The sequence below is a fragment of the Panthera tigris genome, chromosome D3, assembly GCF_018350195.1.
Source record: "Panthera tigris isolate Pti1 chromosome D3, P.tigris_Pti1_mat1.1, whole genome shotgun sequence".
Classification (NCBI taxonomy): Eukaryota; Metazoa; Chordata; class Mammalia; order Carnivora; family Felidae; genus Panthera; species Panthera tigris.
The window spans coordinates 26,620,265-26,648,047 of NC_056671.1; the positions used below are offsets into that span (position 1 = coordinate 26,620,265).

The following is a 27,783-nucleotide window of genomic DNA, read 5'->3' on the forward strand; positions in this document are numbered from 1 at the left end:
ACATGCCACACAGAGCTGCCCGTGTGGGAGGTCGTTCATACGATAATTAGTAGCTGCAATTAAAATCATCTCCTCCTGTGACATTCCATTGGAGGCTAATATTCAAAACCGTTGTTTGTTTTCTCTGCCCAGGGCATCTTTAGCAGACGGCCTCCTGTCTGCAAATGCGCAGGACTCACGCATCAGTTTCTGCGGCTCGAGAGGTTGCCTCTACATCCTTTCAAGGTATCCCACTGCAAAGTTCATTTCTCCTAGTTTGTATTGTAGATCAGGCCATCTCAAAACACCTCCTGAACATAATGAAAACTCACTTTGTTTTCTTCTGATGCGCTAAAGACAAGTAGAAATGTTATGTTACAGAGCCTGCCTCCCCCCCCCAAAAAAAATTACACACAAATATATATGCTATTACAAATACATATAAATACGCATGAACACACGTGTACGTGCGTATATTCAGATGCACCTGCGTGAACATTCCCAGTCTGACACATAGCACATACTTAATAAATATTTGTTTAATTCATTATTATGTGAGTATATTTATTTCTATTTTCTCACATGGGCAGGTCCCCTGCTAAATGTATGAAATGCCTCATTTCACATAATTTTTATGAGAACCCTCAAAGTCAAGTGCGACACAAGCACATAAGAAGTAACTTGAGGACATGACGACAAAGTAATGGCAGAGTTATTATCTCAAGTGGTGAGAGGTCAGGTGACTTTTGTTTTCCTTTCTATACTTCTCCAGACTTTCTGCAAAGAATATGGATGACTTTTCTTATCAGAAAGTTAAAAACTATATAAGATTTTATTTCTGTCTATGCTGCGAGGAACAATCCGCCGGACCACCCGCTCAGTGCCTCCCACGCTGGCCTCGTTATCCCCATTTGACAGATGAGCAGACTGAGCCTCAGAAAGGTGAAATCATCTGCCCAAGGTCGTGCACCCAAGACACAGTGATCTATAGCTGGACCCCGGTGTCCTGACTCCAGCCCATGGCTCTTGTCCCCTTTGCTCCTGCTTTACCCAAGGATATTTGTGTCTCCAGAGGTGGGGGGAGTCTTCTCTGAAAGAAGTGATGAGATGATGAGGAATTTCCATTGTTTCATTCAAATTGTCCCAGGGTCCCTTGCCTGGGAGAAATGAGGCTGCGAGGCAAAATAAAAGCCCTGTCAACGGTGCCCTGGCTAGAGTTCCAGGGTCATATTGGCAATGGAACAAGCATTAGCATGGAGCTTTGAGTCTCAATGTGGGAAAGGAAAGTCTTGGGGTACCCAGTAGAAACCCCCAAAGGAAGCACCAGATTCTCTTACTTAGAGCCCAACCTCCAGCAACAAGAGGGGCTAAGGATAAGGTGGTCATCACTACGCCAAGTCCCTTTCTTCACAATCTTCCTGCAAATTAATTATTTGATTCTGTGCTTATCATTTGGTAATAGACACAGAGAGACTCATCAAAGACCTCGAAGTCACACAGCTAGAAAGTGACACACAGATTCAAGCTCAGGGCTGCCTGTTTCCAAAGGGTCAGTAAATACCTAACAACTCCTCCCACCCTTTTCTGCACCTGCAGCAGGCATGTCCAATCGATCCCTGCATACACCCAGGCAATCTGGGGCCAGAGTCCCCTCTATGAACCACCAAGCTAAGCACTTCATCCAGTGGCCCATCAGCCGGAACTCCCAATCGTGCCACACCCTAAAAGACCTCCATCTTCCTGGAAATGCATCCTGAATCCTCAAAGAAGATACTGATATTAGTTGGTTGGTTGGTTGGCAGACGAGAGGGCCAGGTCTCCTTGAAAACTGGTAAGTGCTCTGTGGAATTGAGAGACCCCGGTCGGGGGCGGTGGGGGGCTAACAACAATATGGGAACAGCAGGAGAAATGAAACGCTTATGTGAATTTTGAAGAATTCTTAATCCTTCCTTCCTTCCAGTCCCTCATCTGGCAAAATGCAAGTATGATCTCCAGACAAAAGATCATGGCAAGAAACAAACGAAATAATGTATGGTGGTGTACATCTGGTCTACCTAATATGTGGGCACACACTTGATACGTAACAAAATGTCCTTCTTTCTATGAAAAGACTCAGAAAGTATGAAGCCTGCAGGTATCACATGGCAAGGACAGCCTCATTTTTCAGAAAATGTAGTTTTATAAGCCTGTTGCTTTTTTGTTGTTGTTGAAACTGGAAGGATTTAATACAGTGCCTCAAAGGAGCCTTTATCAGTTGAGAAAATAGAAATAGCTCTAGATCATTCAAACAAAAGAATTTAATACAGGGAATTGGTTATAAGATGACAGAAAAAGGTGAGAAGCCAGGATAGATTAGCAATGGCAGGAAGGCACTGCCAACCTAGAGCTCGAAGGACAAATCAGAATGTTGGGCCATCCAATGGGAGGCTGCCTCAGCTGCTGCCGGGGATGCACCTCCAAGGTAGTGCAAAAGAGGGAGAAATATCCTGGCTTCTCTCCCTCTCCTGCTCATTGTCCATTGCCGCCTTTCATTGGTTGACCAATGAAAGGCAAGGAAATGAGAAAACAGTTTCCTACAATTTATTTTTATTTTTTTTAATGTTTATTTTTGAGAGAGACAGAGACTGAAACAGAGAGACAGAGCATGAGCAGGGGAAGGGCAGAGAGAGGGGGAGAGACAGAATCCGGAGCAGGCTCCAGGCTCTGAGCCATCAGCACAGAGTCCACCACGGGGTTTGAACTCATGGACCTCAAGATCATGACCTGAGCAGAAATCGGACGCTTAACCGACTGAGCCCCCCAGGTGCCCCTAGTTTCCTACAACGTAAAGTCGAGAAGAGAAGGAGAGGGAATGTATCTGAGAGGAAGAGAGGAGAATCACGGGCACAGAGCACAGACATATCCAGGCTTAACCCAGGCTTCATTATGAAAGACAGAGTGTTCTCAGTTTGTAGAAAGTCATCCAACTGTATGTTTGCAAGATCTGCACACTTTCCTCTCTCTCTCTCTCTCTCTCTCTCTCTCTTTCTCTCCATCCATACCTATATTTATAAATATTTATATTTTATATAGATGTAAATATATAGTAGATAGATAAATAGATGCGTGTGTATATGTATATATATGTAAATATATATATATATATATATATATATATATATATATTTCAAGGAAAAAGTCCTAAGAAATCCAGAATTACAATTTTCAAGTGTTACAGAACCAAATGTTGGATTACAACCCCCTAATCTGTATTAGTTATTTATTGTTACATAACAGGTTGCCTCAATACCTAGTGTTTTGAAATATGAAAGATCATTCACTATCTCTCTCAGTGTCTCCTGTGGGTCAGGAATTCAGGAGTGGCTTATCTGGCTCAGAGTCTATAGCAGAATGAATAACAGCCTCCAAAGACGTCCACATCCTAATCCCTGCTACATGTGACTATGTTAACTTAGATGGCAAGAGGAATTTTGCAGGTGTGATTAAATTAAGGATCTTGAGATGGGGAGGTTATCCTGGAGTATCCGGGTGATCCCTGGATGTCATCAGAAGGGTCCTCATAAGAAGAAGGTGGGAGGGTCAGTGGGGAAGAAGGCAATAAAGTGATGGCGGCATAGTACTGGAGTGAGGTCGCCAGGAGCCAGGAATTTCTGGCTGCTTCCACAAGCTGAGAGAGGCAAGGCATGAGTTGCTCTGGGGGCCTCCAGAAGGAACCAGTCCTGTTTGCACCTTGATTTTAACCCCTTAAGACTTATTTTAAACGTCTGACCTCCAAGTCAGTAAGAGGATAAATTGCATTATCCTAAGCTGCTAAGTTTGGGATAATTTATGGCAGCCGCAAAAGAAAACTAATCCAGAATCTGTATTAGTGAAGATGTCAGCCAGGGCATAGTTGTCCAAAGGCTTGACTGAAGCTGGAGGGTCCCTTCCAAGAAAGGCTCACTGACATGGCTGTTGGCTGGAGCCTTCGGTTCTCTGCCACAAGGGACTTCACTGAGCTGCTTGAGTGTCCTCAGGACGTGGTGGTTGGGGGTCCCAGGGCACATGATCCAAGACAGAGGAGGGCAAATGCCAAATGCCTTGGATAACCTAGCCTCAGGAGTGACAAGGTGTCATCACTACTGACCATCTCTTGATCACACAGACCAACTCTGGCACAATATGGGAGGAGGCTATGCAGGGGTGTGAATGCCAGAGGTTGGGATCATGGGGCACCATCTTGGAAGTTGACCAACACGGTAACACTAGACGTTCTTCACATATAAGCTCCATCTCAATGGACTCCACCACCCACAAAGGAAAACACCGTAGCCATCCTGCACTTCTTCTCATTTCTAGAAACATATCTATTTATAGGTTGAATTATGTCCCCCTGACCCCAAAATAGGTTGAAATCCTAATCCCCGGTACCTCAGAATACAGCTGTGTTTGGAGACAGGGTCTTTACAGAGGTAATCAAGTTAACATGAGCTGACCCACATGCAGTATGACCAGTGTCCTTATAAGAAGAGAGACATTTGGAAAGGGACAGACACACACAGAGGGGAGATGATGTGAAGACACACAGGGAGGGCTCCATGTGTCAGCAGGAGATCCCAAGGATGCATCTACAAGCCAAAGAACATAAAAGACGGCCAGCAAACCACCAGCAGCTAGGAGAGAAGCATGGAGCACTTCCCTCTCTAGCCCCTATAGGGGGAGCACAGCTCTGCCGACACCATGATTTCAGGCTTCTGGCCTCCAGACCTCGAGACATTTCTGTTTGTCCAAGCCACTCTGTCTGTAGCACTTTGCTACAGCAGCCCTAGCATACTTGTATAATGCCCTGTGATCCTTTATTTGTCTTTTAAACACCACTTCTTCTCTTTTCTGGTTCCCACAGGGTTCCCTATAGAGAATTTAGAAAATAAAGTGGGAAAAAAAACCCTTTAAAAATGTCTGTTACTTGGGGACAACCCCTCTTAAGGACTAAGACGGTGTCTTTCCATCCTGTGTTCATTTCTGCACGTGCGTATAGATGCTTGGGTAAAATGGTTTTATGTGAAAGGCAGAATGGAGTTAGCCATGCAGACAAGCAGGGAGCCTTGGAACCCCCACCCCGCCCCTCCAGCTTGCCCCACCAGGATTCCCCGTCACCTTGAGACAGAAGGGCTTGGGACTCCAGGCACCTGCTTGCAGCCCTCCTTCTCCCTGCTCATTTTCCTAACTGATTGTTTCAAAATGCCCCCAGCTACTGCCTGAAGGCCTTTATAGAATTCCGGAAAATGAACGTTTTAGGCAGCTTGGGCTGATAAACATCTAGATGATAAGGACCTGGCCTGCACATATTGTGTGTGCGATATGCATGCACACATCACAGATGCATCTGTGGACACACACAGCATCTGCCAGGCCCCAAAACTGAGGCTCTGAGCAGGAGGACACCTGGCCAAGGTTGCTGAGCCACCCCCTGGGTGGCCGAGGTCGAGCTAGAACCTAGGTCCTCTCTCTGTTAGACAGTGAGCTCCCCTCGGGGCGCTGGGGTGGGTTAAGCGTCTGACTTCGGCTTAGGTCATGATTTTATGGTTCGTGGGTTCGAGCCCCACGTCGGGCTCTGTGCTGACGTCTCAGAGCCTGGAGCCTGCTTCAGATTCTGTGTCTCCCTCTCTCTCTGCCCCTCCCTCACTCACGCTCTGTCTCTCTCTCTCTCTCTCTCAAAAATAAATGACCATTGGGGCACCTGGGTGGCTCAGTCGGTTGAGCATCTGACTTCAGCCCAGGTCACGATCTCATGGTTCATGAGTTCAAGCCCCACATCGGGCTCACTGCTGTCAGTGCAGAACCCTCCTCCAGCTGGATCCTCTCTGCCCCTCCCCCACTTGTGGTCTCTCAAAAATAAATAAGACATTTAAAGTAAATAAATAAATAAGCATTTTTTAAAAAGGAAGTGAGCTCCTCCCTCTACGTTTTCTCTTTCACCCACTTTGGACTATGAGCCATTTTTGCCTAAACACTGGGCGCCACCCCTGGGTGACAATGGTGCCACGGACTGGGGTTCCAATGGTGAGGAGGGGGCTTTGTACTGGATTCTGGAGGGTCCCAAGTTTCTCCAGATGGGTGGGGGGTGGTGGAGGGCACAGACTCCTTTCACCGGCACCAGACCCTCACAAAAGACCAGTGGGGTGGGGACAGCCAGGAGGGAAGTGATCAGGCTTTGTGAGTCTTTGAATCACAAGCTTTGCGAATTAAATCAAATTAAATTAAATTAATTAATAATTAATTTAATTTAATTTAATTTAATATGGAACAGAGTAGTATAAAATAAAATAAAATAAAATAAAATAAAATAAAATAAATCCCACTCTCTAAAAATTCCTTACAGCTCTAGCTACTCAGAGCTCACAGCTTTCTCAGCCCTAAAACTGGCCCCAGGCTGTGACTTCTGATGCAGCATCTTCAGAAAGGGGCAAAGAAGGACTGTGGGTGGAGTCCAGCCCTCCCAAGGGGACACCAGCAGGGTGTCACAAAGCCCCGCCAGCCACAGACAGCCATCCTGACCGGGAGTGAACTTCCAAACCCCCCATTCCTGACTCCCCAGAGTCGCCCACCCAGTTGCTTCCTGCAAAAAAAAAAAAAAAAAAAAAAAAGAAGAAGAAGGAAAGCATTTCATTTTTCTACTCAGATGCAAATATGACGTATCTGTGCCACCCAATTTCTCCTGACAGAGGAATAATTATATCAACATAATTAAGTCTCAAATGCAAAAATTATCTGTACCACATACACTGACACTACACTTCCCGCATCAGAGGGCCATTGTTCCAGGCAGTAATTATCGAGTCACCTTTGACATGTCTTATTTCAATTTAAATGGAAATGAAGCTCGTATGTCTTCTCAGCCCACTAGTCCATGTGATTGCAGAAATAGGGAAGCTGGACTTTGAAACTTCTCAAGTGTCCCCTGGGTCCTGCACCCAAAGAAGGTAACGCAAACACCATTTATTCCATACCCCCTACCCCCCACCCCCCGGTCCCTACTCTGGGCTTCAAGTGTCTCCTCAGTACAATGGGGCTGGTCTCTTGCACTTTTCTCCTGCCCTCTGTTCATGATCATAGAGGGTCCATCATCATCCCCTAAGGGTGCTCTTGCTGTCTTGCTGTCTTCAGCTGCTGTCCCTCTCTTCCGCCTAGCCCCCTTTCCGTGCTGCATCTCGTAAATCGCCCAACGGAGAATCTCTGTAATGTGATCACGTCCTCTCCCGCTTAAGAGGCCCTAGTTCCTCCTCATTTCTCACAGTCCAAACTGTGTGGCTAAGCCTGGCGAGGCTTCACGGTCCCCCGCCCACCTTCTGACATTCTTCTCCTTCCAGTACCCACCCTCTGCACCCCACTCATTGGTAATTCCCATGGTCTTCACCAGCTCCCAAACAGGCTGCGCTCCTTCCTGCCCCTGTGCCTTTGCACCTACTGTTCCTCTACCTGGAATGCTCTTCCCCGCTGAGTGAACTCCTACTCATCCTTCAAGACCCATTTCATAGTCATTTTCTCCATGATGCCTTCTTTCACGATGATGCCTTCTTCATTGCGTCCAGTCTGACACCAGTCCAGTCTTGTCACCCATCTACCTGACCCTCAGTTTCCCTAAACTGTAAAGTGGGAATGACCTCAGCATGGCTGTGCTGTGGGATTGTACAAGAGCCCACAGATGTGGGCTCCTGGGTGGAAGGTGCTTGATATACCGCATACAACACAGCAGGTGCTCCATAAACAGCCCTCTTTCCTGTTCCCGGAGCAACCGGGTGACAGCTTGTAAAGTGTGGCAAGTTGACGGGGGTTCCTCTATCGTGACATTTTCTCACGTTCCCCCCATGTCCCCTGGCCCTCTCAGGCTCCTCATTTAGGCAGCTGGGCCACTCAACCCTGCACCCGCCCTGGCTGTACTATTTCAATGCCTCAGATCCTTCCTGTCCCCTCTCCACCAAAACACACTCCCATCTCTCCCAACTTCCTCACTTCCCGGTCACAAGTCATGCAAACGTGCCCAAGAATCGGAGAAAATCATTATTGCCAATGGGCTAACCCCCACTGCCCATGGTCAGGTGAGATCTCGTCCTTGTTAGCATCCTTCTGTGTTCAGAGAGTTCCAGGAGAGACGTGGTGCAGGACCGCAGATACTCCCTAGGAGTCAAGGAATATGCACAGCCAGGGAGAGACAGCGCAGCGGTGAGATTGAGAAAAGGCACCAGACCCAAGCCCCGGATACGGGGCCCGCCCCTGCCCCGACTCCCCAGCACCAGGGACACATGCGAGAGTCTGCCCTGTCAACTCCACGTTAGCCATCCATTCTCTCCCTGTCTGCAAAGCCCAGGTCACGTCCACGTGCTTTGTAAACTGTGAAGAGCAGAATGCGTACAAGACCATTGTCATATGGCTTCGTCCCTCTCCAGAGATCCACTTTGCTTCAGGCACACACAGTCGTCTTATCATGACTGAAGCCCCAGCCGGCAGTCCCAACAAGCCAAAGAACCATCACCAATGAGCTCGAGTGAACAGAAACAAACCCTCCCAGGTCCATCAACCTTCATTAATAGTCTTGTGTTACTAGATACGTCCCCCCGCCGGAAGTGATCAGCCAGGGATCTGGCAATCAATGCCGGATCCCAGCTTTTCTCATGCTTGGACCGCGGTCAATGCCGTCTGGCTGAGAAATGGGTGGAAATAGGAGCTGTTGTCAGAGAAAACAGTGCGTGCGACATTAACAGCTAAAGACGCCGATAAACAGTGTGCGGCCAGGCGTGATAATGACCGGAGATTAAGACAATGATTTTTGGACTTGATTGACTTCCATCTGCTGAGGCAAGAGGATGTTCCAGAGATGCAAACACCCTGGCTTCATCTCGAAGCAGTGGAAAGTTCCACTTATTGACTGGGAAATGGGCTTTTGTCGGTAGTTTTGACTGTCATTTTTATTCACGCTACTTTTTTTGTGGGAGCATAGTTTCAAATGCTCATGAACTCCTCTAATTCAAGAGCACTATGTGGCCTCCAGACAGGGGTTCTAGGTGGGTTTTTATTTTCTGGATGGAAGGAGACTCTGTTAGAAAGGAGGGTTTCTCAATTTCAGTGTTACTGACATTATCGACACTATTGATATATTGACATCGATTGACATTGACAGGGGAGGGAGATCATTTTTTTAAGTTTATTTATTTTGAGAGAGAGAGACAGAGAGACTGAATGGGAAAGGAGAGAGAGGGAGAGAGAGAATCCCAAGCAGGCTCTGTGCTAACAGCCTGCCAACAGCACAGAGCCTGACGCAGGGCTCGAACTCAGGAACCTTGAAATCATGACCTGATCAGCCAAAATCAAGAGTCGGACAGTTCACTGACTAAGCCACCCAGGTGCCCTGGGGAGGGAGATTATTCTTTGCTGGGGGTGCCGGGAAGCTGGCTGTTCTAAGCATTTCAGGATCATTAGCAGTGTCCTTGACCTTGACCCAGTAGATAACCAGCAGCATGCCTGCCCCCACATTGTGCCCATCAGTGATGTCTCCAGATGTTGCAAAATATTCCCTGAGTGGCAAAATCCAATGCGGTCGAAAGCCAAGCTAAAGGCAGAAGGGGGGGCGGTAGACACAGACTCTGGATCAGACAGATGCAAATTTGAATCCTGAACTGGTAAACCACTTCCTGCTGTGTGACCTCATCTTAAAAAAATCCGCTTTCCCCTTCCATGGCTTCAGGGGGTCTGGAATAAGGAGAGAGCATGATACAGTGCCAGCCACTCCCAGGGAGGCCACTGGGCCAGCGGCATCACCTGGTTCCTGGTTGGGAATGCAGATTCTTAGGCCCTGCCCCAGATGTGCTGACGTAGGCTCTGCATCTGAACAATACCCCGGGGGTGATCCACATGCATCGTGATGTTCCTTCACGAAATAGCAACATCTTGATTGGGCGCAAAGGTTTCGAAGTCCAGGAGACCAATTCCATGTCCCGGCGCTAATCTTTCCTACTTATTTAGCCTTGGGCAAGTCACTTCGTCTTTTTAAACGCCTTTTTAAAAAAAATTGTGTAAAATAGAGGGGAAAAAAAAATATTACCTGGCTCATGAGTTTGGAAGTGCCGATTTCATGAGACAAATTGTGGAAAGCGTGGAAAGCACTTTGCACTGTGTCTGCCATGTAGCAGACAGGCAGTAAATGTCCCCAGATTGCCCTGTCCTCCTTTGAGATGCCTCCCAGACTGTAACATTAGGAAGCCCAGGCCCCCGCGGGGGGACACAGAGACGTGGAAGCTCCCTCCATACACTTTTGTGATCTTCCTTTTGATGGAGTCTAAAATTATATCAGCCACTTGGCCACTCGTGGTCCATTTATTCATTTATTGACTCAGCGGGAAAGAAACGATCGCTAAGCAGTGTATGATCTCTCTTTTCTCCTCCACATGTCGAGGTTGTGGCCCGCGCCACCTGGACGAACAGCCTCATCAAATCCACCTCGCTGCTGCCCTCCATCCCACCCTCCCCCCACCCCTGGCTCTTGCCAGCTCTATCCATCCTGCCCTCTCCAGCACGCAGGGTCATCTGGACCTTCTCATTGAGGGGCTTGGCTCAGAGGGGCTGGGGCTGCTGGAAGGCAGGCCTCGTTCATTCTCCTCAGGGTAGACACATGGCTTTGACTCCCTCCCAGGGCCGGGGAACATGTTAGCAACAGCCTCCAGAGGCTCTTCCTTCTCCTCATTCCCTCTCTGGAGGCCACATGCTGCCCCGGGAGAGACAGTGGTCTGAACTAAGCAACAATTCCTTAAAATGTCTCCACGTTTGGGGCTGCCTGGGGGGCTCAATTGGTTGAATGTCCGACTTTGGCTCAGGTCATGATCTCATGGTTCATGGGTTTGAGCCCCACATCAGACTCTCTGCTGTTCTCACAGAGCCTGCTTGGGATCCTCTGTCTCCCTCTCTCTCTTCCCATCCCCTGCTCACTCTCTCTCTCAAAAATAAAATAAACATTAAAAAAATGTCTCCACATTTGAATGAGGCCCTTCAGGACCTCTGAAAGTAGGTCTAGGAGTTTCCTGTGCGAATCCGAGTGCTTGATGGAACCCTTTCAGCTTTTATGTTCCAAAACAGGGGCAGCAAACTATGGCCTGCAATTCCAATCTGGCCTGTGCCTGTCTTTGTAAATAAAGTTTTATTGGAACACAACCACACATTCATTTATGTATTGTCCGTGTGGATGCTTTCAGGATTCAGAGGTTGAGAGAGAGTCTGTGGTGCACAAAGCTGAAAATATTTACCCTCTGGACCTTGGGGGAAAAAATTTACTGGTCCCTGTTCTAAAATCTTAGGGTTCTAAAATTCAGTAGCTTTTGGGAGTGAATAATTCTAAGAATGTATGACTTCCAATAGTCCATACTTTTATTAGGCTGAACCGTGTGAAATCAACTATAGTCAACCATTTTATATACAAATGGAAATTTTGTATGGTTCAACCTAATAAGATTTTACTATTATGTATGTCTAATGATTCAAGCTTCTACGCGTCCTAAGATTTTCTAGCTTGAAGATTCTAAGGTCTTAGATACCATAGTATCTCTAGGATGCTATCATTCCAAATGCTAAGATTCCACAGGTCTAAATGTTGAGCAATCATGTTGTTAGGAAGTCATATCAGAGGAGAGGAAGGTTTGAAAGTTAACTTACAGGCATAACAGAGTTTAGCTGTAAAACTTATTTTTCAAAAAATGCAGGGCGGTGGCGCCCTGTGGAAAAATGGATGAAATACAGAGACTAGATGACAATGTTGGTGTCCTTGCCATCCCAAGACCAGGGTGGCCCAAGGCACGAGTGGGGTTTAACCTAAAGGAGTTGACGGCTCAGTGAGGCTATCTTGAGCATAGCCTTGTTACTTCTTGCTCCAAAATCAAGTCCCCCTCCTTCTGGCCATGAGAAGAGCCATAAGTGGCCCAAAGAGGGAAGTGGAAAGGAAGTGCATGTGGCCTGGCTGGCTTCACCCCAGGAAGAGGTCGGGGAGGAACCGCGAGTAAGACTGGAACAAAGGGGAAGAATTCAGATTACATGCCAAAAGGTTATGTTGGTGCCAGATTATGCCTGCTGGCCACAGGTGGCTACTGAGTGTTTGATACGTGGCCCGTGCAAGTCAACAGCTGTGTCCTAATCGTATTTAATTTTAATTAACCTAAATTTAAATAGCTCCATGAGGCTGCTGGCGGACATATTTGGAGACCACCTCTCTAGGGGATTCGCATATGTTCTAGGGAGATAGAAAAGAACCTAGGGGAGCCTTGCTGGCTCAGTTGATGGAGCATGGGACTCTTCATCTCAGGGCCATGAGTTCAAGCCCCACACTAGGCACAGAGATTACTTTAAAATTAAAAACTAAAATAGAATAATCTAAACACTGGGGAAATCACTGTGCCTCACCTGTCCTGATTGCTGAAGTTATCACTCCAGAAGACAAAACTAGAGAAACCTGAAGCTTCTTAGAGCCCTTGGGGTCAAGGTGTTTATGCTTCTAACCCTCCAAGAGAGGTTATTATTCTATATTCTAAAGACTCAGCACTGAAAGGTACATGTGCCCAGGACACCCTACTGATTACGACTGGCAGCCCCCAACCCCATTTTTTTTAAATAGCAGGCTTTCAGTTTTGCATATGCAAATGTTTGATGGAGTCACTCAACCAGACAGCAGATATTTGAGCACCTACTTGGTGTGCGGTTAACTTTTGGACCCCCACAATGGAAGAGTCAAGAAGAAAGGGATGCCTAACAACAGGAAGTACACAGTTAGCTGGGCGGAAAGGTTAGAGAAGCAAAATAACCATATCACTAATACAGAGGCAGGAACCATAAGCTAAATAGGGTAGTCGACTGTGTGGTCAGGGTCTGGATGGGGGGAAGCTCTGTCTGTCACCTCTCTCAGCCTCTGTCTCCCGATCTGTAATATAACCATGATGCAGTGTCTATATTAGGATTCCTTGTGTCTATGTGCACCACTGAGGGTCTTGTTAAAATGTGCATCTTGACTTAAAGGTGTGGCGTGGGGCCTGGGATTCTGCATTTCTGTAGCCATGACCGCTCATCTGTGAGCCACACTTTGGAAAGCAGGCAGTAGGTCCCAGGGGATTTGGGAGAAATAAATAATATAAGGCATAAAACATGCCTGGCATAAATGGCAAGCTGTTATATAAATCACAGCAGTTAAAAAAAAAACAAGTAAATATAAACTATATACAACTCAACTTAAAATCAACCTCCAGCTAAAATCCATAATGGAAACCAACCGACCAACCAACCATGGGATCACAAATCAGGGTTCTTTTTATACTTTTTGTATGAAAAGGAGTCCCTTCCCCCGCTCTGGTTAAGTATGTCTTAACTATTAGCATCATCTCACAAAAGTCAGAATTCTCCCAAAGATCCCTTCTGAAAGCCATTCCAGTTAAAATGCAAACATAATTATTAGGCTCGAAACAGTGCAGTGTCCTTGACTCTCAGTGTCTCATGATGGCCTGACATTAACCCACAACCTATTGTTCACTCTCACAACAGAAGTGTGTACACAGACTGTTGATTTTAGTCCTTGGGGTTTTCCAGCTGAGGCAGTGCTCTATAATAAACATGGGGTAGGTAGGGACACATATTATTTTTTGACCTTTAAAATGTGCCAAACACTTTTAAATCACCTATGTTATAACACATTTTAAAGATGAGGAAACTGAGGCTCAGAAAAGACAGGCGGATTTGTCCTGGACAGTCTGGAAAGGCTGGAACCAGGATTTAAATCTAGCTCTGAGGTCTGTCTCCTATTCTATTTTTCCTTCCACTAGAGCTTAGAACAGGAGTCAACAAGGCACAGCCTGTGGTTTTGTTGGTTTGTTTTGTAAATAAAGTTTTATTGGAACACACATGCCCATTCATTTGTGTATTGTTTATGGCTTCTTTCGCACAACAATGTGCAGCGTTTTGTGACAAATTGTATAGGCTGCAAAGTCTAAAATATTTACGCCCTGACCCTTTACAGAAAACATTTGCTGATCCCTGGTGAAAAGCATCCGATTGCTACCTGGGCACAACTCAGGACGTTTGGCCAGGCTCTTGGGAAGAAGTGAAAGCCATCTTATTTCCTGAGTTCCTTTCCTTTTGTTTGCCGAGAAGTGACATTAAGGCTTCTTTTTTTTTTCTCCCCACCCACCAGCAATGAGCTCACAAAGGCTGGAGCCTAAAGGATTACCCTTGAGTATTTGTTTATAAGCCTCTCTCCAGCAGGACGCTTTGTCTCCAAATCGCTGCCAAACTTAATAACAGCACCGACCACGTCATCTCCCACCTAGCTCTGCTCTGCCACAAAGCTGGGTGGATGTCAGCTGTGGAGAGCTGCAAATTGCCCAAACAAGGACAGTTGTAGCTTGTTTTTGCCTTTCTTTTTCTATTTGAAAACTTTTCGGGGAGGAAGATGAGAATGCCATTAGGGAAATGGATGTGTTGATTCTAATTATCTGAGCGGGTGGCAGAGGTGACTAGAGGCAGGATGGGCTCCGCGTCATTTACCTGGCATGCAGCCAAGGCAAGGCTGGGGAAAGGGCAGAATTCCAATGAAGCCAGTGCCCGGGACACTGAGCACAAATAAGGAGGCATCCACGAACCCACCCGTTACGAAGGAGGACAGCACACGGGGGACAAGATTCCCAGAACTGTCAAACTGGAAAAGATCCAACCACTTCTTCTATCTCTGCTCTGAAGCTCAGAGTTTGCCTGCTCTCAAAGGGGCTCTGAGGTGCTCTCTGCTCTGGGTCTGACTCTTGTGTTGATGATAATAGTGATGATGATGGTGGTGGTGGTGATGGTCATGCTAATAGTCATAATGGTGGTGATGGTGATGATGGTGGTGTAATGATAGTGCTGGTGGTGGTGGTGGTGGTGGTAGTGGGTAGTGGTCGTGGTGGTCGTCATGATGGTGGTGATGATAATGGTGGTGGTGGTGGTGGTGGTGGTGGTGATGGTGGTGATGATGGGGGTGGTGGTGGTGGTTATGGTGGCGGTCATGATGGTGATGATGATGATGATGATGGTGGTGGTCATCACAATGGTGGTGATGATAATAATGGTGGTGGTGGTGGTGGTAGTGTTCATGGTGGTGGTGTTGGTGGTGATGGTGGTGATGATGATGGTGGTGATGATGGGGGTGGTGGTTATGATAGTGGTCATGATGGTGGTGGTCATCATAATGGTGGTGATAATAATGATGGTGGTGGTGGTAGTGTTCATGGTGGTGGTGTTGGTGTTGATGATGGTGGTGATGATAGGGGTGGTGGTGGTGGTTATAGTGGTGGTCATGGTGATGATGATGATGATGATGGTGGTGGTCATCATGATGGTGGTGATGATAATAATGGTGGTGTTGGTGGTGATGGCGGTGATGATGGGGGTGGTGGTGATTATGGTAGTGGTCATGATGGTGATGATGATGATGATGATGATGGTGGTGGTCGTCATGATGGTGGTGATGATAATAATGGAGGTATTGGTGGTGATGGTGGTGATGATGATGGCGGTGATGATGGGGGTGGTGGTGGTGGTTATGGTGGTGGTCATAATGGTGATGATGATGATGATAATGGTGGTGGTCGTCATGATGGTGGTGATGATAATAATGGTGGTGGTGGTGGTAGTGTTCATGGTGGTGGCGTTGGTGTTGATGATGGTGGTGATGATAAGGGTGGTGGTGGTGGTTATGGTTGTGGTCATGATGGTGGTGATGATGATGATGGTGGTGGTCATCACAATGGTGGTGATGATAATAATGGTGGTGTTGGTGGTGATGGCGGTGATGATGGGGGTGGTGGTGGTTATGGTGGTGGTCATGATGGTGATGATGATGATGATGATGATGGTGGTGGTCGTCATGATGGTGGTGATGATAATAATGGAGGTATTGGTGGTGATGGTGGTGATGATGATGGCGGTGATGATGGGGGTGGTGGTGGTGGTTATGGTGGTGGTTGTGATGGTGATGATGATGATGATGATGGTGGTGAGCATGATGACGGTGGTGGTGGAGGTGATGAGGATCATGATGGTAATTAATGGTAATGATGGTGGCAGTGGTGATGTTGATGACGATGGGGGGATGGTATTAGTGGTAATGATGATGAGGTGATGGTGGGAGGGAAAATGACAGTGAAGACGATGATGATTATGATGAAAATGATGGTGATGATGGTAACAGTGATGATGATTGCTATGGTCTGAATGTTTGTGTCCCCCCACCCCAAATTTTTTTGATGAAATCCTAACCGCCCAAGGTGAAGGTATTAGCAGGTGGGGCTTCAGGAGGTGATTAGGTCATGAGGGTGGAACCCTCATGAATGGAGTTAGTGCTTTAATGAAAGAGGCTCCAGGGGGCTCCCTAGTCCCTTCCGCCATGTGAGGACACCACAAGAAGGTGCCAGCTACAAACTAGGAAGAGGGCCATTACTAAAACATGACCATGCTGATGCCTTGGTCTTGAACTTCCCAACCTCCAGCACTGTCATCAGTAAATTTCTGTTGGCTAAACATCACCTAGTCTGTACTATTTTGTGATAGTAGGCCAAACGGACTAAAACAATGTTCATGATGATGATAGGTAAGTTTGCTTTGCACCAGCTACCATGACATGTTCTCATTAAATCTTCCCCACAATGTTGTGAGGGAATTGCAGCGATTATCCCCATTTTATAAGATGACAGAGACACAGAGAAGGTGAGTGTCATGGCCAAAGTCACACAGGAGGGAAGTGAGGGAACAAAGATTTGCACCAAGGTTTCCTTACTTCCTTATCTTGCCCTTCTGTCAAGCTCTTTCTCCACTCAACGTGCATTTTTTTTCATGCCTTGTATGCACCCAGCAATGTTCTAGGGCAAAGGTAAGCACATTTTTTTCCTGTAAAGGGCCAGATAATAAATATTTTAGATATCATGGACTAAGTGGTCCCTGTCACAGTCACCTCTGCCATTGCAGTTTGAAAGCAGCCATAGAATATACATAAATAGTTGTGACTATGTTCTAATAAAACTTTATTTACAAAAACAAACAAAAACACACAGAGGACAGGCCAGATTTGGCCCATGGACTGCAGTTTGCTGACCTCAGGTCTAGGTGATGGGATATCAAGCTGTGTTTTGTGGGTGTCGCCTCAGGGGCCAGGGGAAAAATGGGTGAAGCCTGATGAAGGGCTCTGCTTTGATTTCCCATAAATGTGCATTAGCTATGAATTTAAAAGTGGGGGGTGGCTGCTTAAAAAGGACAACACGGTCCTCTCTGGATAACTCCTGGCTCTCTCTCAGGTGAGAGAAGCAAGAGGGTACCTCCCATCTCCCCAGAGATAAGGTGACACATCTGGAATCCACATCTGGAATCTGGGGTCGGTATAGAATCCACCTGGAATGCAGTGGAGAAAGGCAGGTAACTACAGGGGTTTTGTCGCCTGCAAAGGTAGGGATTTCTCCAGCACTGCAGCTGCTTAACCAGAGGTGGGCTTTCCACCGGTCTGAGGCTGGAGAAGGCATCAGATGGGACGGAGGAGCCTACACAGCTTCAGGTTTGAGATTCTGTGACTCTGCACAGAGGTCTTGGGGTGTAGGGACGGGCTCCTTCCAGAAGGAGGCTGCCACTGTGACCTGTGGGCTGTTTGAGACACACTCAAAGCCCACAGCTCCATGATCGCCCAATTCTAGCCTCGCATACCATCCCAGCAACAAGGGCCTTAGAGGTGATCCAATCCATTTTACAGAGAGGGAGAAAATGAGTCCCACTCAGGGAGAGGCATGCCCCAGCTCCCACAGCCAGCACGAGGCAGAAGCGGGGCTCCAATCCAGGCCCTCTGGCTTCCAGGCAGGCTCCTCCCATTACAGGAGCCACTTCCTCATGAAGACGCGAAGGAGAATCAGGCTACCCGCTTCTGGCCTCCCTTCCCCTTTCTTTGATCCATCCTACTTACAGGACCTCCCAGCTCCAGGAGTAACAGAAAAGAAGTAAAGCAGGAGGGAAGTCAAGTGAAAGACAAGAGAATAAGTAGAGAAGAGAAAACATAAAAGGAACCTGGGCAGAGCAGAGGAAAGCCAGCCAGGGTCAAGATACACAGACACAGCCTCTGCAGTGAACATCTGAGGGCGTCTCCTCTCTGGAATCCACTCCCAGGCCTTCTGGGTTTGCTTGGGGGAGGACTTCTTCCCTTACTCTCCATCTACGTGGTTAGGATAGGGCTGACTCCATCCCTGGATTCGGGCCTGGGCACGTCTCCCAGAACTATCCGGCCAGAGACTGTGCCCTTTTGGCACTGGTGCTCGCTTTAGGGACACGCATTAAATTCAAACCAGGCCAGAGTCAGTGCAATTCCATTTTTGGTCCTCCATCTAAGTTGTTGGGTGCAAGGCACCGTGTCTTATCACAGAGGTTGATTTGCTGATCATTTTTTCAGCCTGACTGTTTGTTGCCCCTTGGGAAGGAAAAGCCTACCTGAGAACGGGGATGGAAGGAAGGGTTCAGCCCCTGGTATCCTGGTGAATATTTAAAAGCTGGCTCAATGGGGTTGGGAGAAGCAGAGGTTTGGAGCATTTGCCTATTTCCATGGTATAAATTCTCCTTCAACGGCTAACGTCAATCTACTAACCTGATACCCTTGAACACACGGTTAGGAAAGGATGTTCACAATTTGCTCTGGTCCGAACACAGTGCCTTCAGCCTGTCAGTATCTTTTGTGTCCCTGCATCCCACTGGACCTGAAATCAGAGGTCACTAGACTTTTCCATTAGATGAACCAACGCATTCCCTTTTGCTTAAGCCAATTTGAATTTTGTCTGCCACTTACAACCAAAAGGGCCGTAATTTAGACCAGTTCGCTCACCCTTTCCTGTTACATTACACTGGCAGTTCCAAACCAGCCAATTCTCCCAGTAAAAACCATTTTCTTTCCCACTTCTTGGTCTGAGGTCTCCTGACTTCTCGTTGTTTAAGCTCAGCCAAAATAAAAATGGGTGCCAGAAAGAGATGAATTACCCTTCCAACTAAGTCACAGTTTGGGAACGAATTCAGAACATCGAGTCTGATTTGGGGCCCCCTAGACTTCCCTGGGACCACTATCTTCTGGAGATGTCTAATCGTGCCAATGATGGTGCTTTCGATCGTGAAGATTAACCTTCCTGAGCCTCTCTGACATGCAATTAAGGGAAGCATAATCGCATCTAAACAATTTGAATTGGGTCTATTTGAATAATTTAATGTACACCTGCAACATTCAATCAATATCTGCTCCCCCCTTACCTTTTTAAAATAATTAACTTTGTAGAGTTAAGTTACTCTAATTTCCAGCAAGTCTGAAGTGACAAAAGTTCAATTGGTGAAGTCTCGGGGGACAAGATTAGTATCTGCTCTTCTGTTCACCATCTCAAGAACTCCATGCATTATTTGTAATTGGTATTAGCAACTTTAAATTCTGATTAATTACAGGAGAGCCTGTTCTCGATGCAGAAACAAAGCCACAAGTCGGGGAATAATAGACCCAATTATTCCCAGGTTGGCTCTCCGTAATAGATTTTATTATCAAGATAGCTCATCTCAGAGGCAGGCGCAAAGAAACCCATTTCATCAGACGATACCACCTCTTGAATGGAGACAAACACGTTCACGGTTTGGGATAAAGGCAGGTTGGAAGAATTCCATCCCAGAAACGAGTCTGGGTCTGTGGGCATGGGGTCCCCAGTCCCCTTTAGGACCAAGTTTCTTTTGTAGAGAAACCTTTGTGGGGAGACAGACAGGAGCCTGCGGTGCCCGGAAGGGGGTAGTGATATAAATATCCACATTTTCCCCTGTCAGCTCACTGAGAATGCAGGAGGCCAGAATGGGTGGGGAGTGAAGCAGTGTGAACAGTGAGTTTATAAACGTGTTGGGTCATTTTGGATCACACTGAGATAACGGGGCTGTAATTAGGAGAGCTCTCTCCCCATCAGGAGAACCATAAAAGGTATTATTTATACCCTGCTCATGGCCCCAAATGCCCTCCATATTGGAATGCCTTTTTAAATACTTCAGTTCCCAGCCAAAATAATTCATCTTTATGCTCTGAAGTTCATAGTCATTTGCGGGAGGAAAACATAGAGGTGTGTGTGTGTGTGTGTGTGTGTGTGTGTGTGTGAGTGTGTGTGTGTTTCTTAAACGAAACCCTTAACTCTGGGTGTGGTGAATGCCTCTGGGCAAAGTGGTGGGAGGGGGCTGCATGCTCAACACAGGTTGGAAACATGGGTCCTTGGGTGACCAAGAAAAAAAAAGAAGAGAAAAAACGAGAACAAATGTGAAAACCAAGGCCCTCACCAGGTGTGGCCAGGTTCTCAGAAGACAGGAGGAAGTGGACAAGAGGGAGAGTAGGAGGGGCGGACATGACAGGCAGAGTTAGGACATGGAGTGAACTGCTTGCTCTAGTCTTTCTGAGCAGATGGGATCGATCGTACCCATTTGACACACAAGGCCAAAGAAGTCCTTCTTCTGATGGTGAAGTAGTTCCACTTTAAAAACAAAAAAAGTGAATGTGGGGCACCTGGGTGGCTCAGTTGGTTAAGCATCCGACTCTTGATTTTGGCTCAGGTCATGATCTCATGGTTCATGGGATCAAGCCCTGCATTAGGCTCTGCACTGATAATGCAGAACCTGCTTGGGATTCTGTCTCCCTCTCTCTCTCTCTCTCTCTGCCCCTCCCCTGCTCTCTCTCTCTCTCTCTCTCTCAAAATAAATACATAAAAATTTTAAAAAATTGTCAGCGAATGATGAGATTTGATTTAAGAGCCTAGGACCCCAAACCTACAAATCCTCCTAACCCTGGCAACCCCACCCCAAGGAGACTCCAAGCCCCTGGCAACGGCTCCTATCAGCTTGCACAGCTTATTGTTAAATTTTCAAGCACTTTGCAGGCCAGTTGTCAAACACAACTGCCATTAAAACACAATGAGTGTAAACTTACAATCAAATAAATCATGAAGAACAAAAACAAGGAACACAGCCTCAAAATGCATTGCTTCCTAATAATTGCAGCAACATTTTACTCTTGGCCAATGATTTTGAAGTGTCTCATCTCTAGCCTGTGTGTAGGGCGGCTTCCCATTTCCGCGTCCAGTGATGTCATACTGTTGGCTTGAAATCAGCTCTAGGGGGAGATTTGAAAACACTACCAGGATTCACCTGCTTTGGAGAGCTGGTTGTTAACACGCTTACTAGCACATGACGGCTCCAAGCTTTTCTCCTGCCAGTGCCTTCCCAGATCCACATTCATCGCAACCTGCCGCTCACATCAGTGGGAACTCTTCTCCTAACAAGGGGCAGGGAAACCCCCCAGTTCAGAAGGGAGACAAGACCCTCACGGCTAGCCCATAATCTGTCTTAGGCCTCGCATTCTTTCCCCCCCGCCACCCCAAAGGTGGAAAATATACCCCCAAGTCACACCAAATAAATAATTCATGGGCCATATATAATTGATGCTGGATTTAACAAAAGTAGAGCCATAAGTGGTTGCCCATTAACTATTAATGATTTTGCCCGGGCGGCTGACAAGCCAGGCTCAGTGAGGAGATCACACCCATGCTCCCATGTTTTATTTAAACATTATTAAAAGTACACAGTCTACAGGAATATCTTTCATTCCACCCAGAATTGGGTTGTGCTGTGAAGTTGCCACTGGGGCCAGGAAAAGTTGGGATTGGGTTTTACTGGACTCCCTCCTGTCTTTTTCCTCCGAGGGTAGGGAATTAAGCTGCTTCCTCCTCCTGCCCTGAATTCCTCTCCTTCTCCAGTGTGTTTGTGACCTTGGGTACATCACATCACACCCCTAAACCTGTTTGATCAGTGGGATCAATGAGTGGGGAGTTCATGAGCATTGCCTTCAGAGTTATTGTAAGGGTGATGTGAGGGCAGTGATCTTAGTTGGGGGCGCTTCTGTTCCCAAGGGCACATTTGACAATGTCTGGAGATATTTCTGATTGTGGCAACTTGGGGTGGGGGGATGCCACTGGCCTCTAGTGGATACAGGCTGGGGAGGCACCTAAATATCCTACGAGGCACAAGAAAGTGCCCCTAAGAGACAATTATCCAATCCCAAAAGTCAATGAAGCCTAGATGACAGAATCAAAACCAATATGACTTTTTATACCTCAGGGGTTTTTTTTCAAATTTTTTAAACATTTATTTATTATTGAGAGACAGAGCATGAGCATGGGAGAGGCAGAGAGAGAAGGAGACACAGAATCTGAAGGAGGCTCCAGGCTCTGAGCTGTCAGCACAGAGCCCGATGCATGGCTTGAACTCACAAATCCAGCCAGATCATGACCTGAGCTGAAGTCAGACGCTCAACTGACTGAGCCACCCAGGTGCCCCTCAGGTTTTTGTTTTTGTTTTTGTTTTTAACAAATGTACTCGAATGAGTAAATACAATGTGTCTAAAACTTATTGAGTAGGAGAACGGGTTTGAGTTGGTCAGACCTGGGTTCAAATTCTGATTCTGTCATTGCTGGGAAGGTGACTTTGGACAAGGTGCTTCAGCTCTTTGCCTCTTATTCCTTTACTAGTAAAATAGGGATATTTTGCTCAAGAGGGGAGGTTTAAATGAGAGAACTCGTGTAAGTGCTTAGCCCTGTGCCCAGCATGCAGTGAGTGATGAACAATAAATAGCTCCCACCAACATCACGACCATCAACCATCATGGGCATGGGATGGGAGGGAGAGTCAGCAGATTCATGATAAAGTTTAAGTAGATGGAGAATCAGAGTCAGGGGAGGGGTAGGAGAAGAAAGGAGAAAGAAAACAGTGTGACATCTGCTAAGACCGTACCGTGTGCTATCATTGGACCCTTTTACATAAATCATCTCATTTAAGCCTCACTGCCACCCAATGATATTGGCTGCATCATATCTCCCTTCCCCATTTTACAGATGAGGAAACTGAGGTCCTGTAATGTTAACCTAGCTGCCCAAGCTCTCTGACTCCAATCTGGTTCTCTTTCCCACCTTGCAGCAAGCTGAAGGGTGTCTCCCCAAAACTCATATCCACTGGGAACCTTAGAGTGTGACCTCTTTGGAAACACATCTTTACAGATGTAATTAGTCAAGATGAGGTCATACGGGATTAGGGTGGGTCTTAAATCCAATGACTAGTGTTCTTTTTTTTTTTTTTTTTGAAGTGTATTTAATTATTTGGAGAGGAAGAGAGAGAGAGAGAGAGAGAGAGCGAGCATATGAGCAGGGGAGGTGCAGAGGGAGAGGGAAAGAGACAGAATCTCAGGCAGGCTTTGTGATGTCAGTGCACAGAGCTTGGTGCAGGGTTTGATCCCACGACGGTATGATCATGACCTGAGCTGAAATCAAGTGTTGGCTGCTTAACTGACCGAGCCACCCAGGTGCCCCCCAATGGACTAGTGTTCTTATAAGAAGAGGAGAGGTCATGGAGGGAGAGAGGAGAAGAAGGTCATGTGAACACAGAGGCAGAGGTTAATGTCATGTTGCCATGGCCAAAGAACACCCAGAGCTGCCAGAAATTGTAAGAGGAAGAAAGGATTCTCCCTTAACGCCTTCAGGGGGACTGCGACCCTGCCAACACCTTGATTTTAGACTCTGGCCTCCAGAATGGTGAGATCATAAATTTCCACTGTTTTGAGACAACGGGTTTTGGGTAATTCGTTACAGAAGCTCTAAGAAGCTAATACACACCCTTCTCCCCACACGAGTTAAAGCAATTATTTGAGGGAATGAGAAAGAGAGAGAGACGTAATGTGTCTGCCCTATGCAGGTGGCAGACAGGTAGGAGCCGAAGAAGAGCGAGGGCAGCTGTAGAGGAGAGCAGGTTCAGGGTGGGAGGAAGGGATTTTGTGGCTGGCACTCAGGTCAAGAAACAACACGACGTTGGGTCCTTTCATGCTAGAGTAGAACACTTGAGGTGATAAGAGGCAGATGACCAAAGGCAGAAGGATCTACAGAGGCTCTGGGAAGGAGCTGGGATTTGGTCCTGAAGCCAGTGGAGAGCCGTGGAAGATTTCTCAGCAAGAAGAGTAACCCAGTAAGACGTGTCCCTTCTGGAAAGATCTTCTGCAGGGATGAGTGAGGGTGGAGGGAAAGTGGGGAGACAAGTTGGAAGGTAACTGTGGAGCCCCAGACCAGAGGGAATGGGGCTTAAATAAAGACAGAGGAAGCAAGGACAGGACTGGAAGGGATGGATGTTTTTGTAAATACCCAAGTAAGGTAAAACAGCAGGCCTGGCCGCTAAACTGTGTGAGCCAGAGAGAGAGACAGGCCACTGGGATCTCTAGCGTGGGTCACTGGGGAAAGCAAGCAGAAGTCCAACCTATGTTTTTCCAGACCTGGGGAACTTTTGAAAAAGACCGTTGACTCAGGGGAAAGTTCAGGGTAGGGAGTCAGGCCAAGGTGCTAGGGGGTAAACCCAACAGGTGCGGCCTCCCAAACAGAAGCACGTGCTGCAAAGCAGGCAGAGAGTAGGGCTCCCTGCCACCAGGAGCCTTTCCAGCTGCCCTTGACCTCCGTTGGTAACCCTGTCCTGGGGCTGAGGTGGTTTCCCCTGGGCTCTGTAACTATTGAAAAAACAGCAGGACATAAATCCACGGATGAGCTGTCTCATCGCTCCCATGACAAAGGGACTTGAATGATTTGAAGCCAGAATATTCTTTTTCCCCATAATGGCTCCTGGAGTCGCCAGGAATAGTACATTTACTAAAATTAATGGCAAAACCTCATTTTTCTTTTTTCCGGGAAGAGAAGTTCCATCGGCTGGGTAATTGATCCTGATCTGGACGTGCCGGTGTGCCAGCCAGGGGTGTAAATCATTCACACGAAACAACTCACAGCCCTTTAAACCAACACCAACAGTGACGAATGGAGCAGGCTGGGACACGCGGAAGGGGACACGAAAGGGAGATCCATCAACATCCTTCCCGCTTCTCCCCAGGGCCCAGAAGGTGGGATCTTTTGGGCGGTGTCCCCCAGCAGAGCAGGATTTTTCAGCCAGATTGGGCTGAAAGGGCAGGGCTGTGTCATGGTGACAGCTTTAGAGCTGGACACACGGGGACAGCCATCCTACCTCTGTCACTCCCAACTCTGCAGCCCTGGACAAAGCCCCTCACATGCGTGCCCCTCCACCTTCTCCACCTGCTGGACTTGACATGTACATGAAAAAAAGCCATGTCTGCAAAGGGCCTAAGCACAGAATGTCCAGTGAATGAATGAATGCACGCATGCTTGGTCTGGGGAGTTAGAAAAATTCATCCTAGGGGCACCTGGGTGGCTCAGTCGATTGAGTGTCTGACTTCGGCTCGGGTCACGATCTCATGGTTCGTGAGTTTGAGCCCCCCCCCATCGGGCTCTGCGCTGACAGCTCGGAGCCTGGAGCCTGTTTCAGACTCCGTGTCTCCCTCTCTCTCTGCCCCTCCCCTGCTTGCTCTCTCTCTCTCTCTCACACAAAAATAAAAATAAACATTAAAAAATTTTTTCAAAAAGTTAAAAAAAAAAAAAGAAAATTCATTCTATCTCTCCCAGGCAGATTTGAACTTAAAACATGGAAAACGAAAGGAGCAATGCTTTACTCAAAGGAATGGCTGGCAGTGACAGTCAGCTGGCCTTCTAAGAATCCCCCCAAACCCCAGTGCACAGACACCTTGCTTTGCCTGTAAAAGCTCTGAGGGCCCATCACAGAGGGATACATGAAATACATGAATAATGGCCTTTGCGATCTCTCTCTAGTCCGTGTGAGCTCCTTAAGGGCAAAAGTGTGCCTTGTTCCCTACAGCCCATGCGAAAACCTAAGCGTACCTCTTGCATGAAGGAAAGAACCGGAACCGTGACTGCCTTGCAGGCTTTTGGTGAAGTCGGTTAGGCGACACATGACGTGGAGCAGCCGTCCCCTCGTCTCACAGGGAGCGGACGGAGGAAGGCACGCGCATGAACCTGGAGAGGTGAGGTCACAGCCAAGAAGCCTGGGGACGCTCCAGGACACCACACTGATGGGGCGGGCGGGGGGGATTGGGGTGCTTACCATCAGGGCGCCCCCCCCAAGATGCATTTGGTGGGCACTGTGAGCGTCTACAAAGCAGAGGCTTTCCGATTCTCCCAGCTCCCCACCGATGCCCACCCCTCGTGCCACGCCCACAGTTGGTGCCACGCCCACAGTTGGTGCCACGCCCACAGTTGGTGCTGGATAGCCAGATGTTGGTGAATAAATGGTAACAAGAAATTACGACATCCTCTCCTCTCCCAGTGGAAATATCCCAGGGCCCACAGGCAAGGAGCGTATTTGGAGGCAAGTAGGTTAGTGCGTTTGGGATGTCCACTGTTAGGAAGCGTCTGCCAGCCTGACACTGTTCTTTGAGCCTTGCTAATCCACAGAGGCACGAAAGAAACAAGCTGTGCGGGGTCACGGTAAGAACACACCGGCTAAGCAGGAACACGCCCTCCTTTTCCGGGGTGGCCCCCAAAACCCGAAAAGCCTCCTAGAACCCGGCAATGTGACCTTATTTGGAAAAAGTCTCTTCGTAGACATAATTAAGGTAAGGATCTCAAGATAAAATCCACCTAGATTTAGGGATGAGCCCTAAAGCCAATTACAGGTGTCCTTCGAAGAAAAAAGGCAGACGAATATTTGAGACACACATCCACGGAGAAGGCAAATACTGGAGAGATGTGGCCACAAGCCCGGGAATGCCTGGAGCCACGAGAATTTGGAAGGACAGAGAAGGATTCTCCTCCACAACCTTCAGTGGGAGTGCTGGTGCTGCTAATACTGTCATTTCAGGCCTTTGACTTTCGGGATGGTGCTAGAATAAAGTCCTGTTGTTTGAAGCCAGTGAGGTTTTGGTACTTTGCTAAGGCAGCCCCAGAAAATACCCTGCCCAACCACAGACACACCAAAACAAAGAGCAGAATTCGTCTTGGTAAATTTATGTAGCATCTTGCAATCGGAAAGCGGAGAACCATACAGGTCTCATTTCAGCAAACACACAAGCTTTGTGTTTTACAGTTTTTTGTTTGTTTTCATTTTGGTTCCTATATGGGGGGGTGGGGAGTGCACTATAATCTTTTCAGCATTTCAGGGCCTTTAAAGATCTTAAGCTGGGGTGCCTGGGTGGTTCAGCCTGTTAAGCATCCAAATTCGGCTCAGGTCATGATCTCACGGTTCGTGGGCTCGAGCCCCACATCAGGCTCATTGCTGTCAGCATGTTAGCGCAGAGCCTGGAGCCTGCCTCGGATTCTGTGTCTCCCTCTCTCTCTGCCCCTTCCCTGCTCTCACTCTCTCTGTGTCTCTCAAAAATAAATAAACGTTAAAAAAAATTTTTTTTAAAAGATCTTAAGTTGTCCCTGGAAATGGGGATAGAGAACAGGAAAGTGAGAAGAGAAGGAGGGAAAGGAGTGAGAGGGAGAACAGGAGAGCAGAGAGAAGGGGAAGACAGCCACTATCTGATCTGGCCAGCACGCCTGGGGGTCTGGCCGGTTAAAGAAGACGTCAGAGAAGATGGGCTGGGAAGTTCTCTCGCTTCCAGCCAGACATGGCAGGTGGGGAACTCAGCTGCATGAGAAACAGGGCTGGTGAATGAGGAAGTCATTCTGTCAACTGGAGGAAAGAGCCTTTCTCTCTCCCTGGCCATGGGAGGCGGGGAAACTGCCAGTTATGGGGCTTGGGGTTTGTCTGGGAACCTGGGTCTCTGTGCGGAGCCTCACCTCCCCCCACACAACAGCCTGCCTGATGGCTTGTCAAGGGCAAAGCTTATGAGAGTGACACCAGCCGTGG

General features: G+C 47.5%; 1 protein-coding gene and 2 long non-coding RNA genes across 3 annotated transcripts in view; 1 reads left to right on the forward strand and 2 right to left on the reverse strand.

Annotated features, from left to right (window-relative positions):
• MYO18B (myosin XVIIIB) overlaps window positions 1-27,783 on the reverse strand; it is a 242,094-nt gene that overhangs the window by 42,830 nt on the left and 171,481 nt on the right. The window lies entirely within an intron of this gene.
• On the reverse strand, window positions 32-25,889 carry LOC122232463. The gene is made up of 4 exons (XR_006209801.1): window positions 25,812-25,889; window positions 18,629-18,753; window positions 16,790-16,899; window positions 32-330 (listed from the first exon to the last, which is right to left on the reverse strand). It is a non-coding gene; the product is annotated as an uncharacterized LOC122232463 (long non-coding RNA).
• On the forward strand, window positions 23,386-26,822 carry LOC122232464. The gene is made up of 3 exons (XR_006209802.1): window positions 23,386-23,621; window positions 25,789-25,954; window positions 26,606-26,822. It is a non-coding gene; the product is annotated as an uncharacterized LOC122232464 (long non-coding RNA).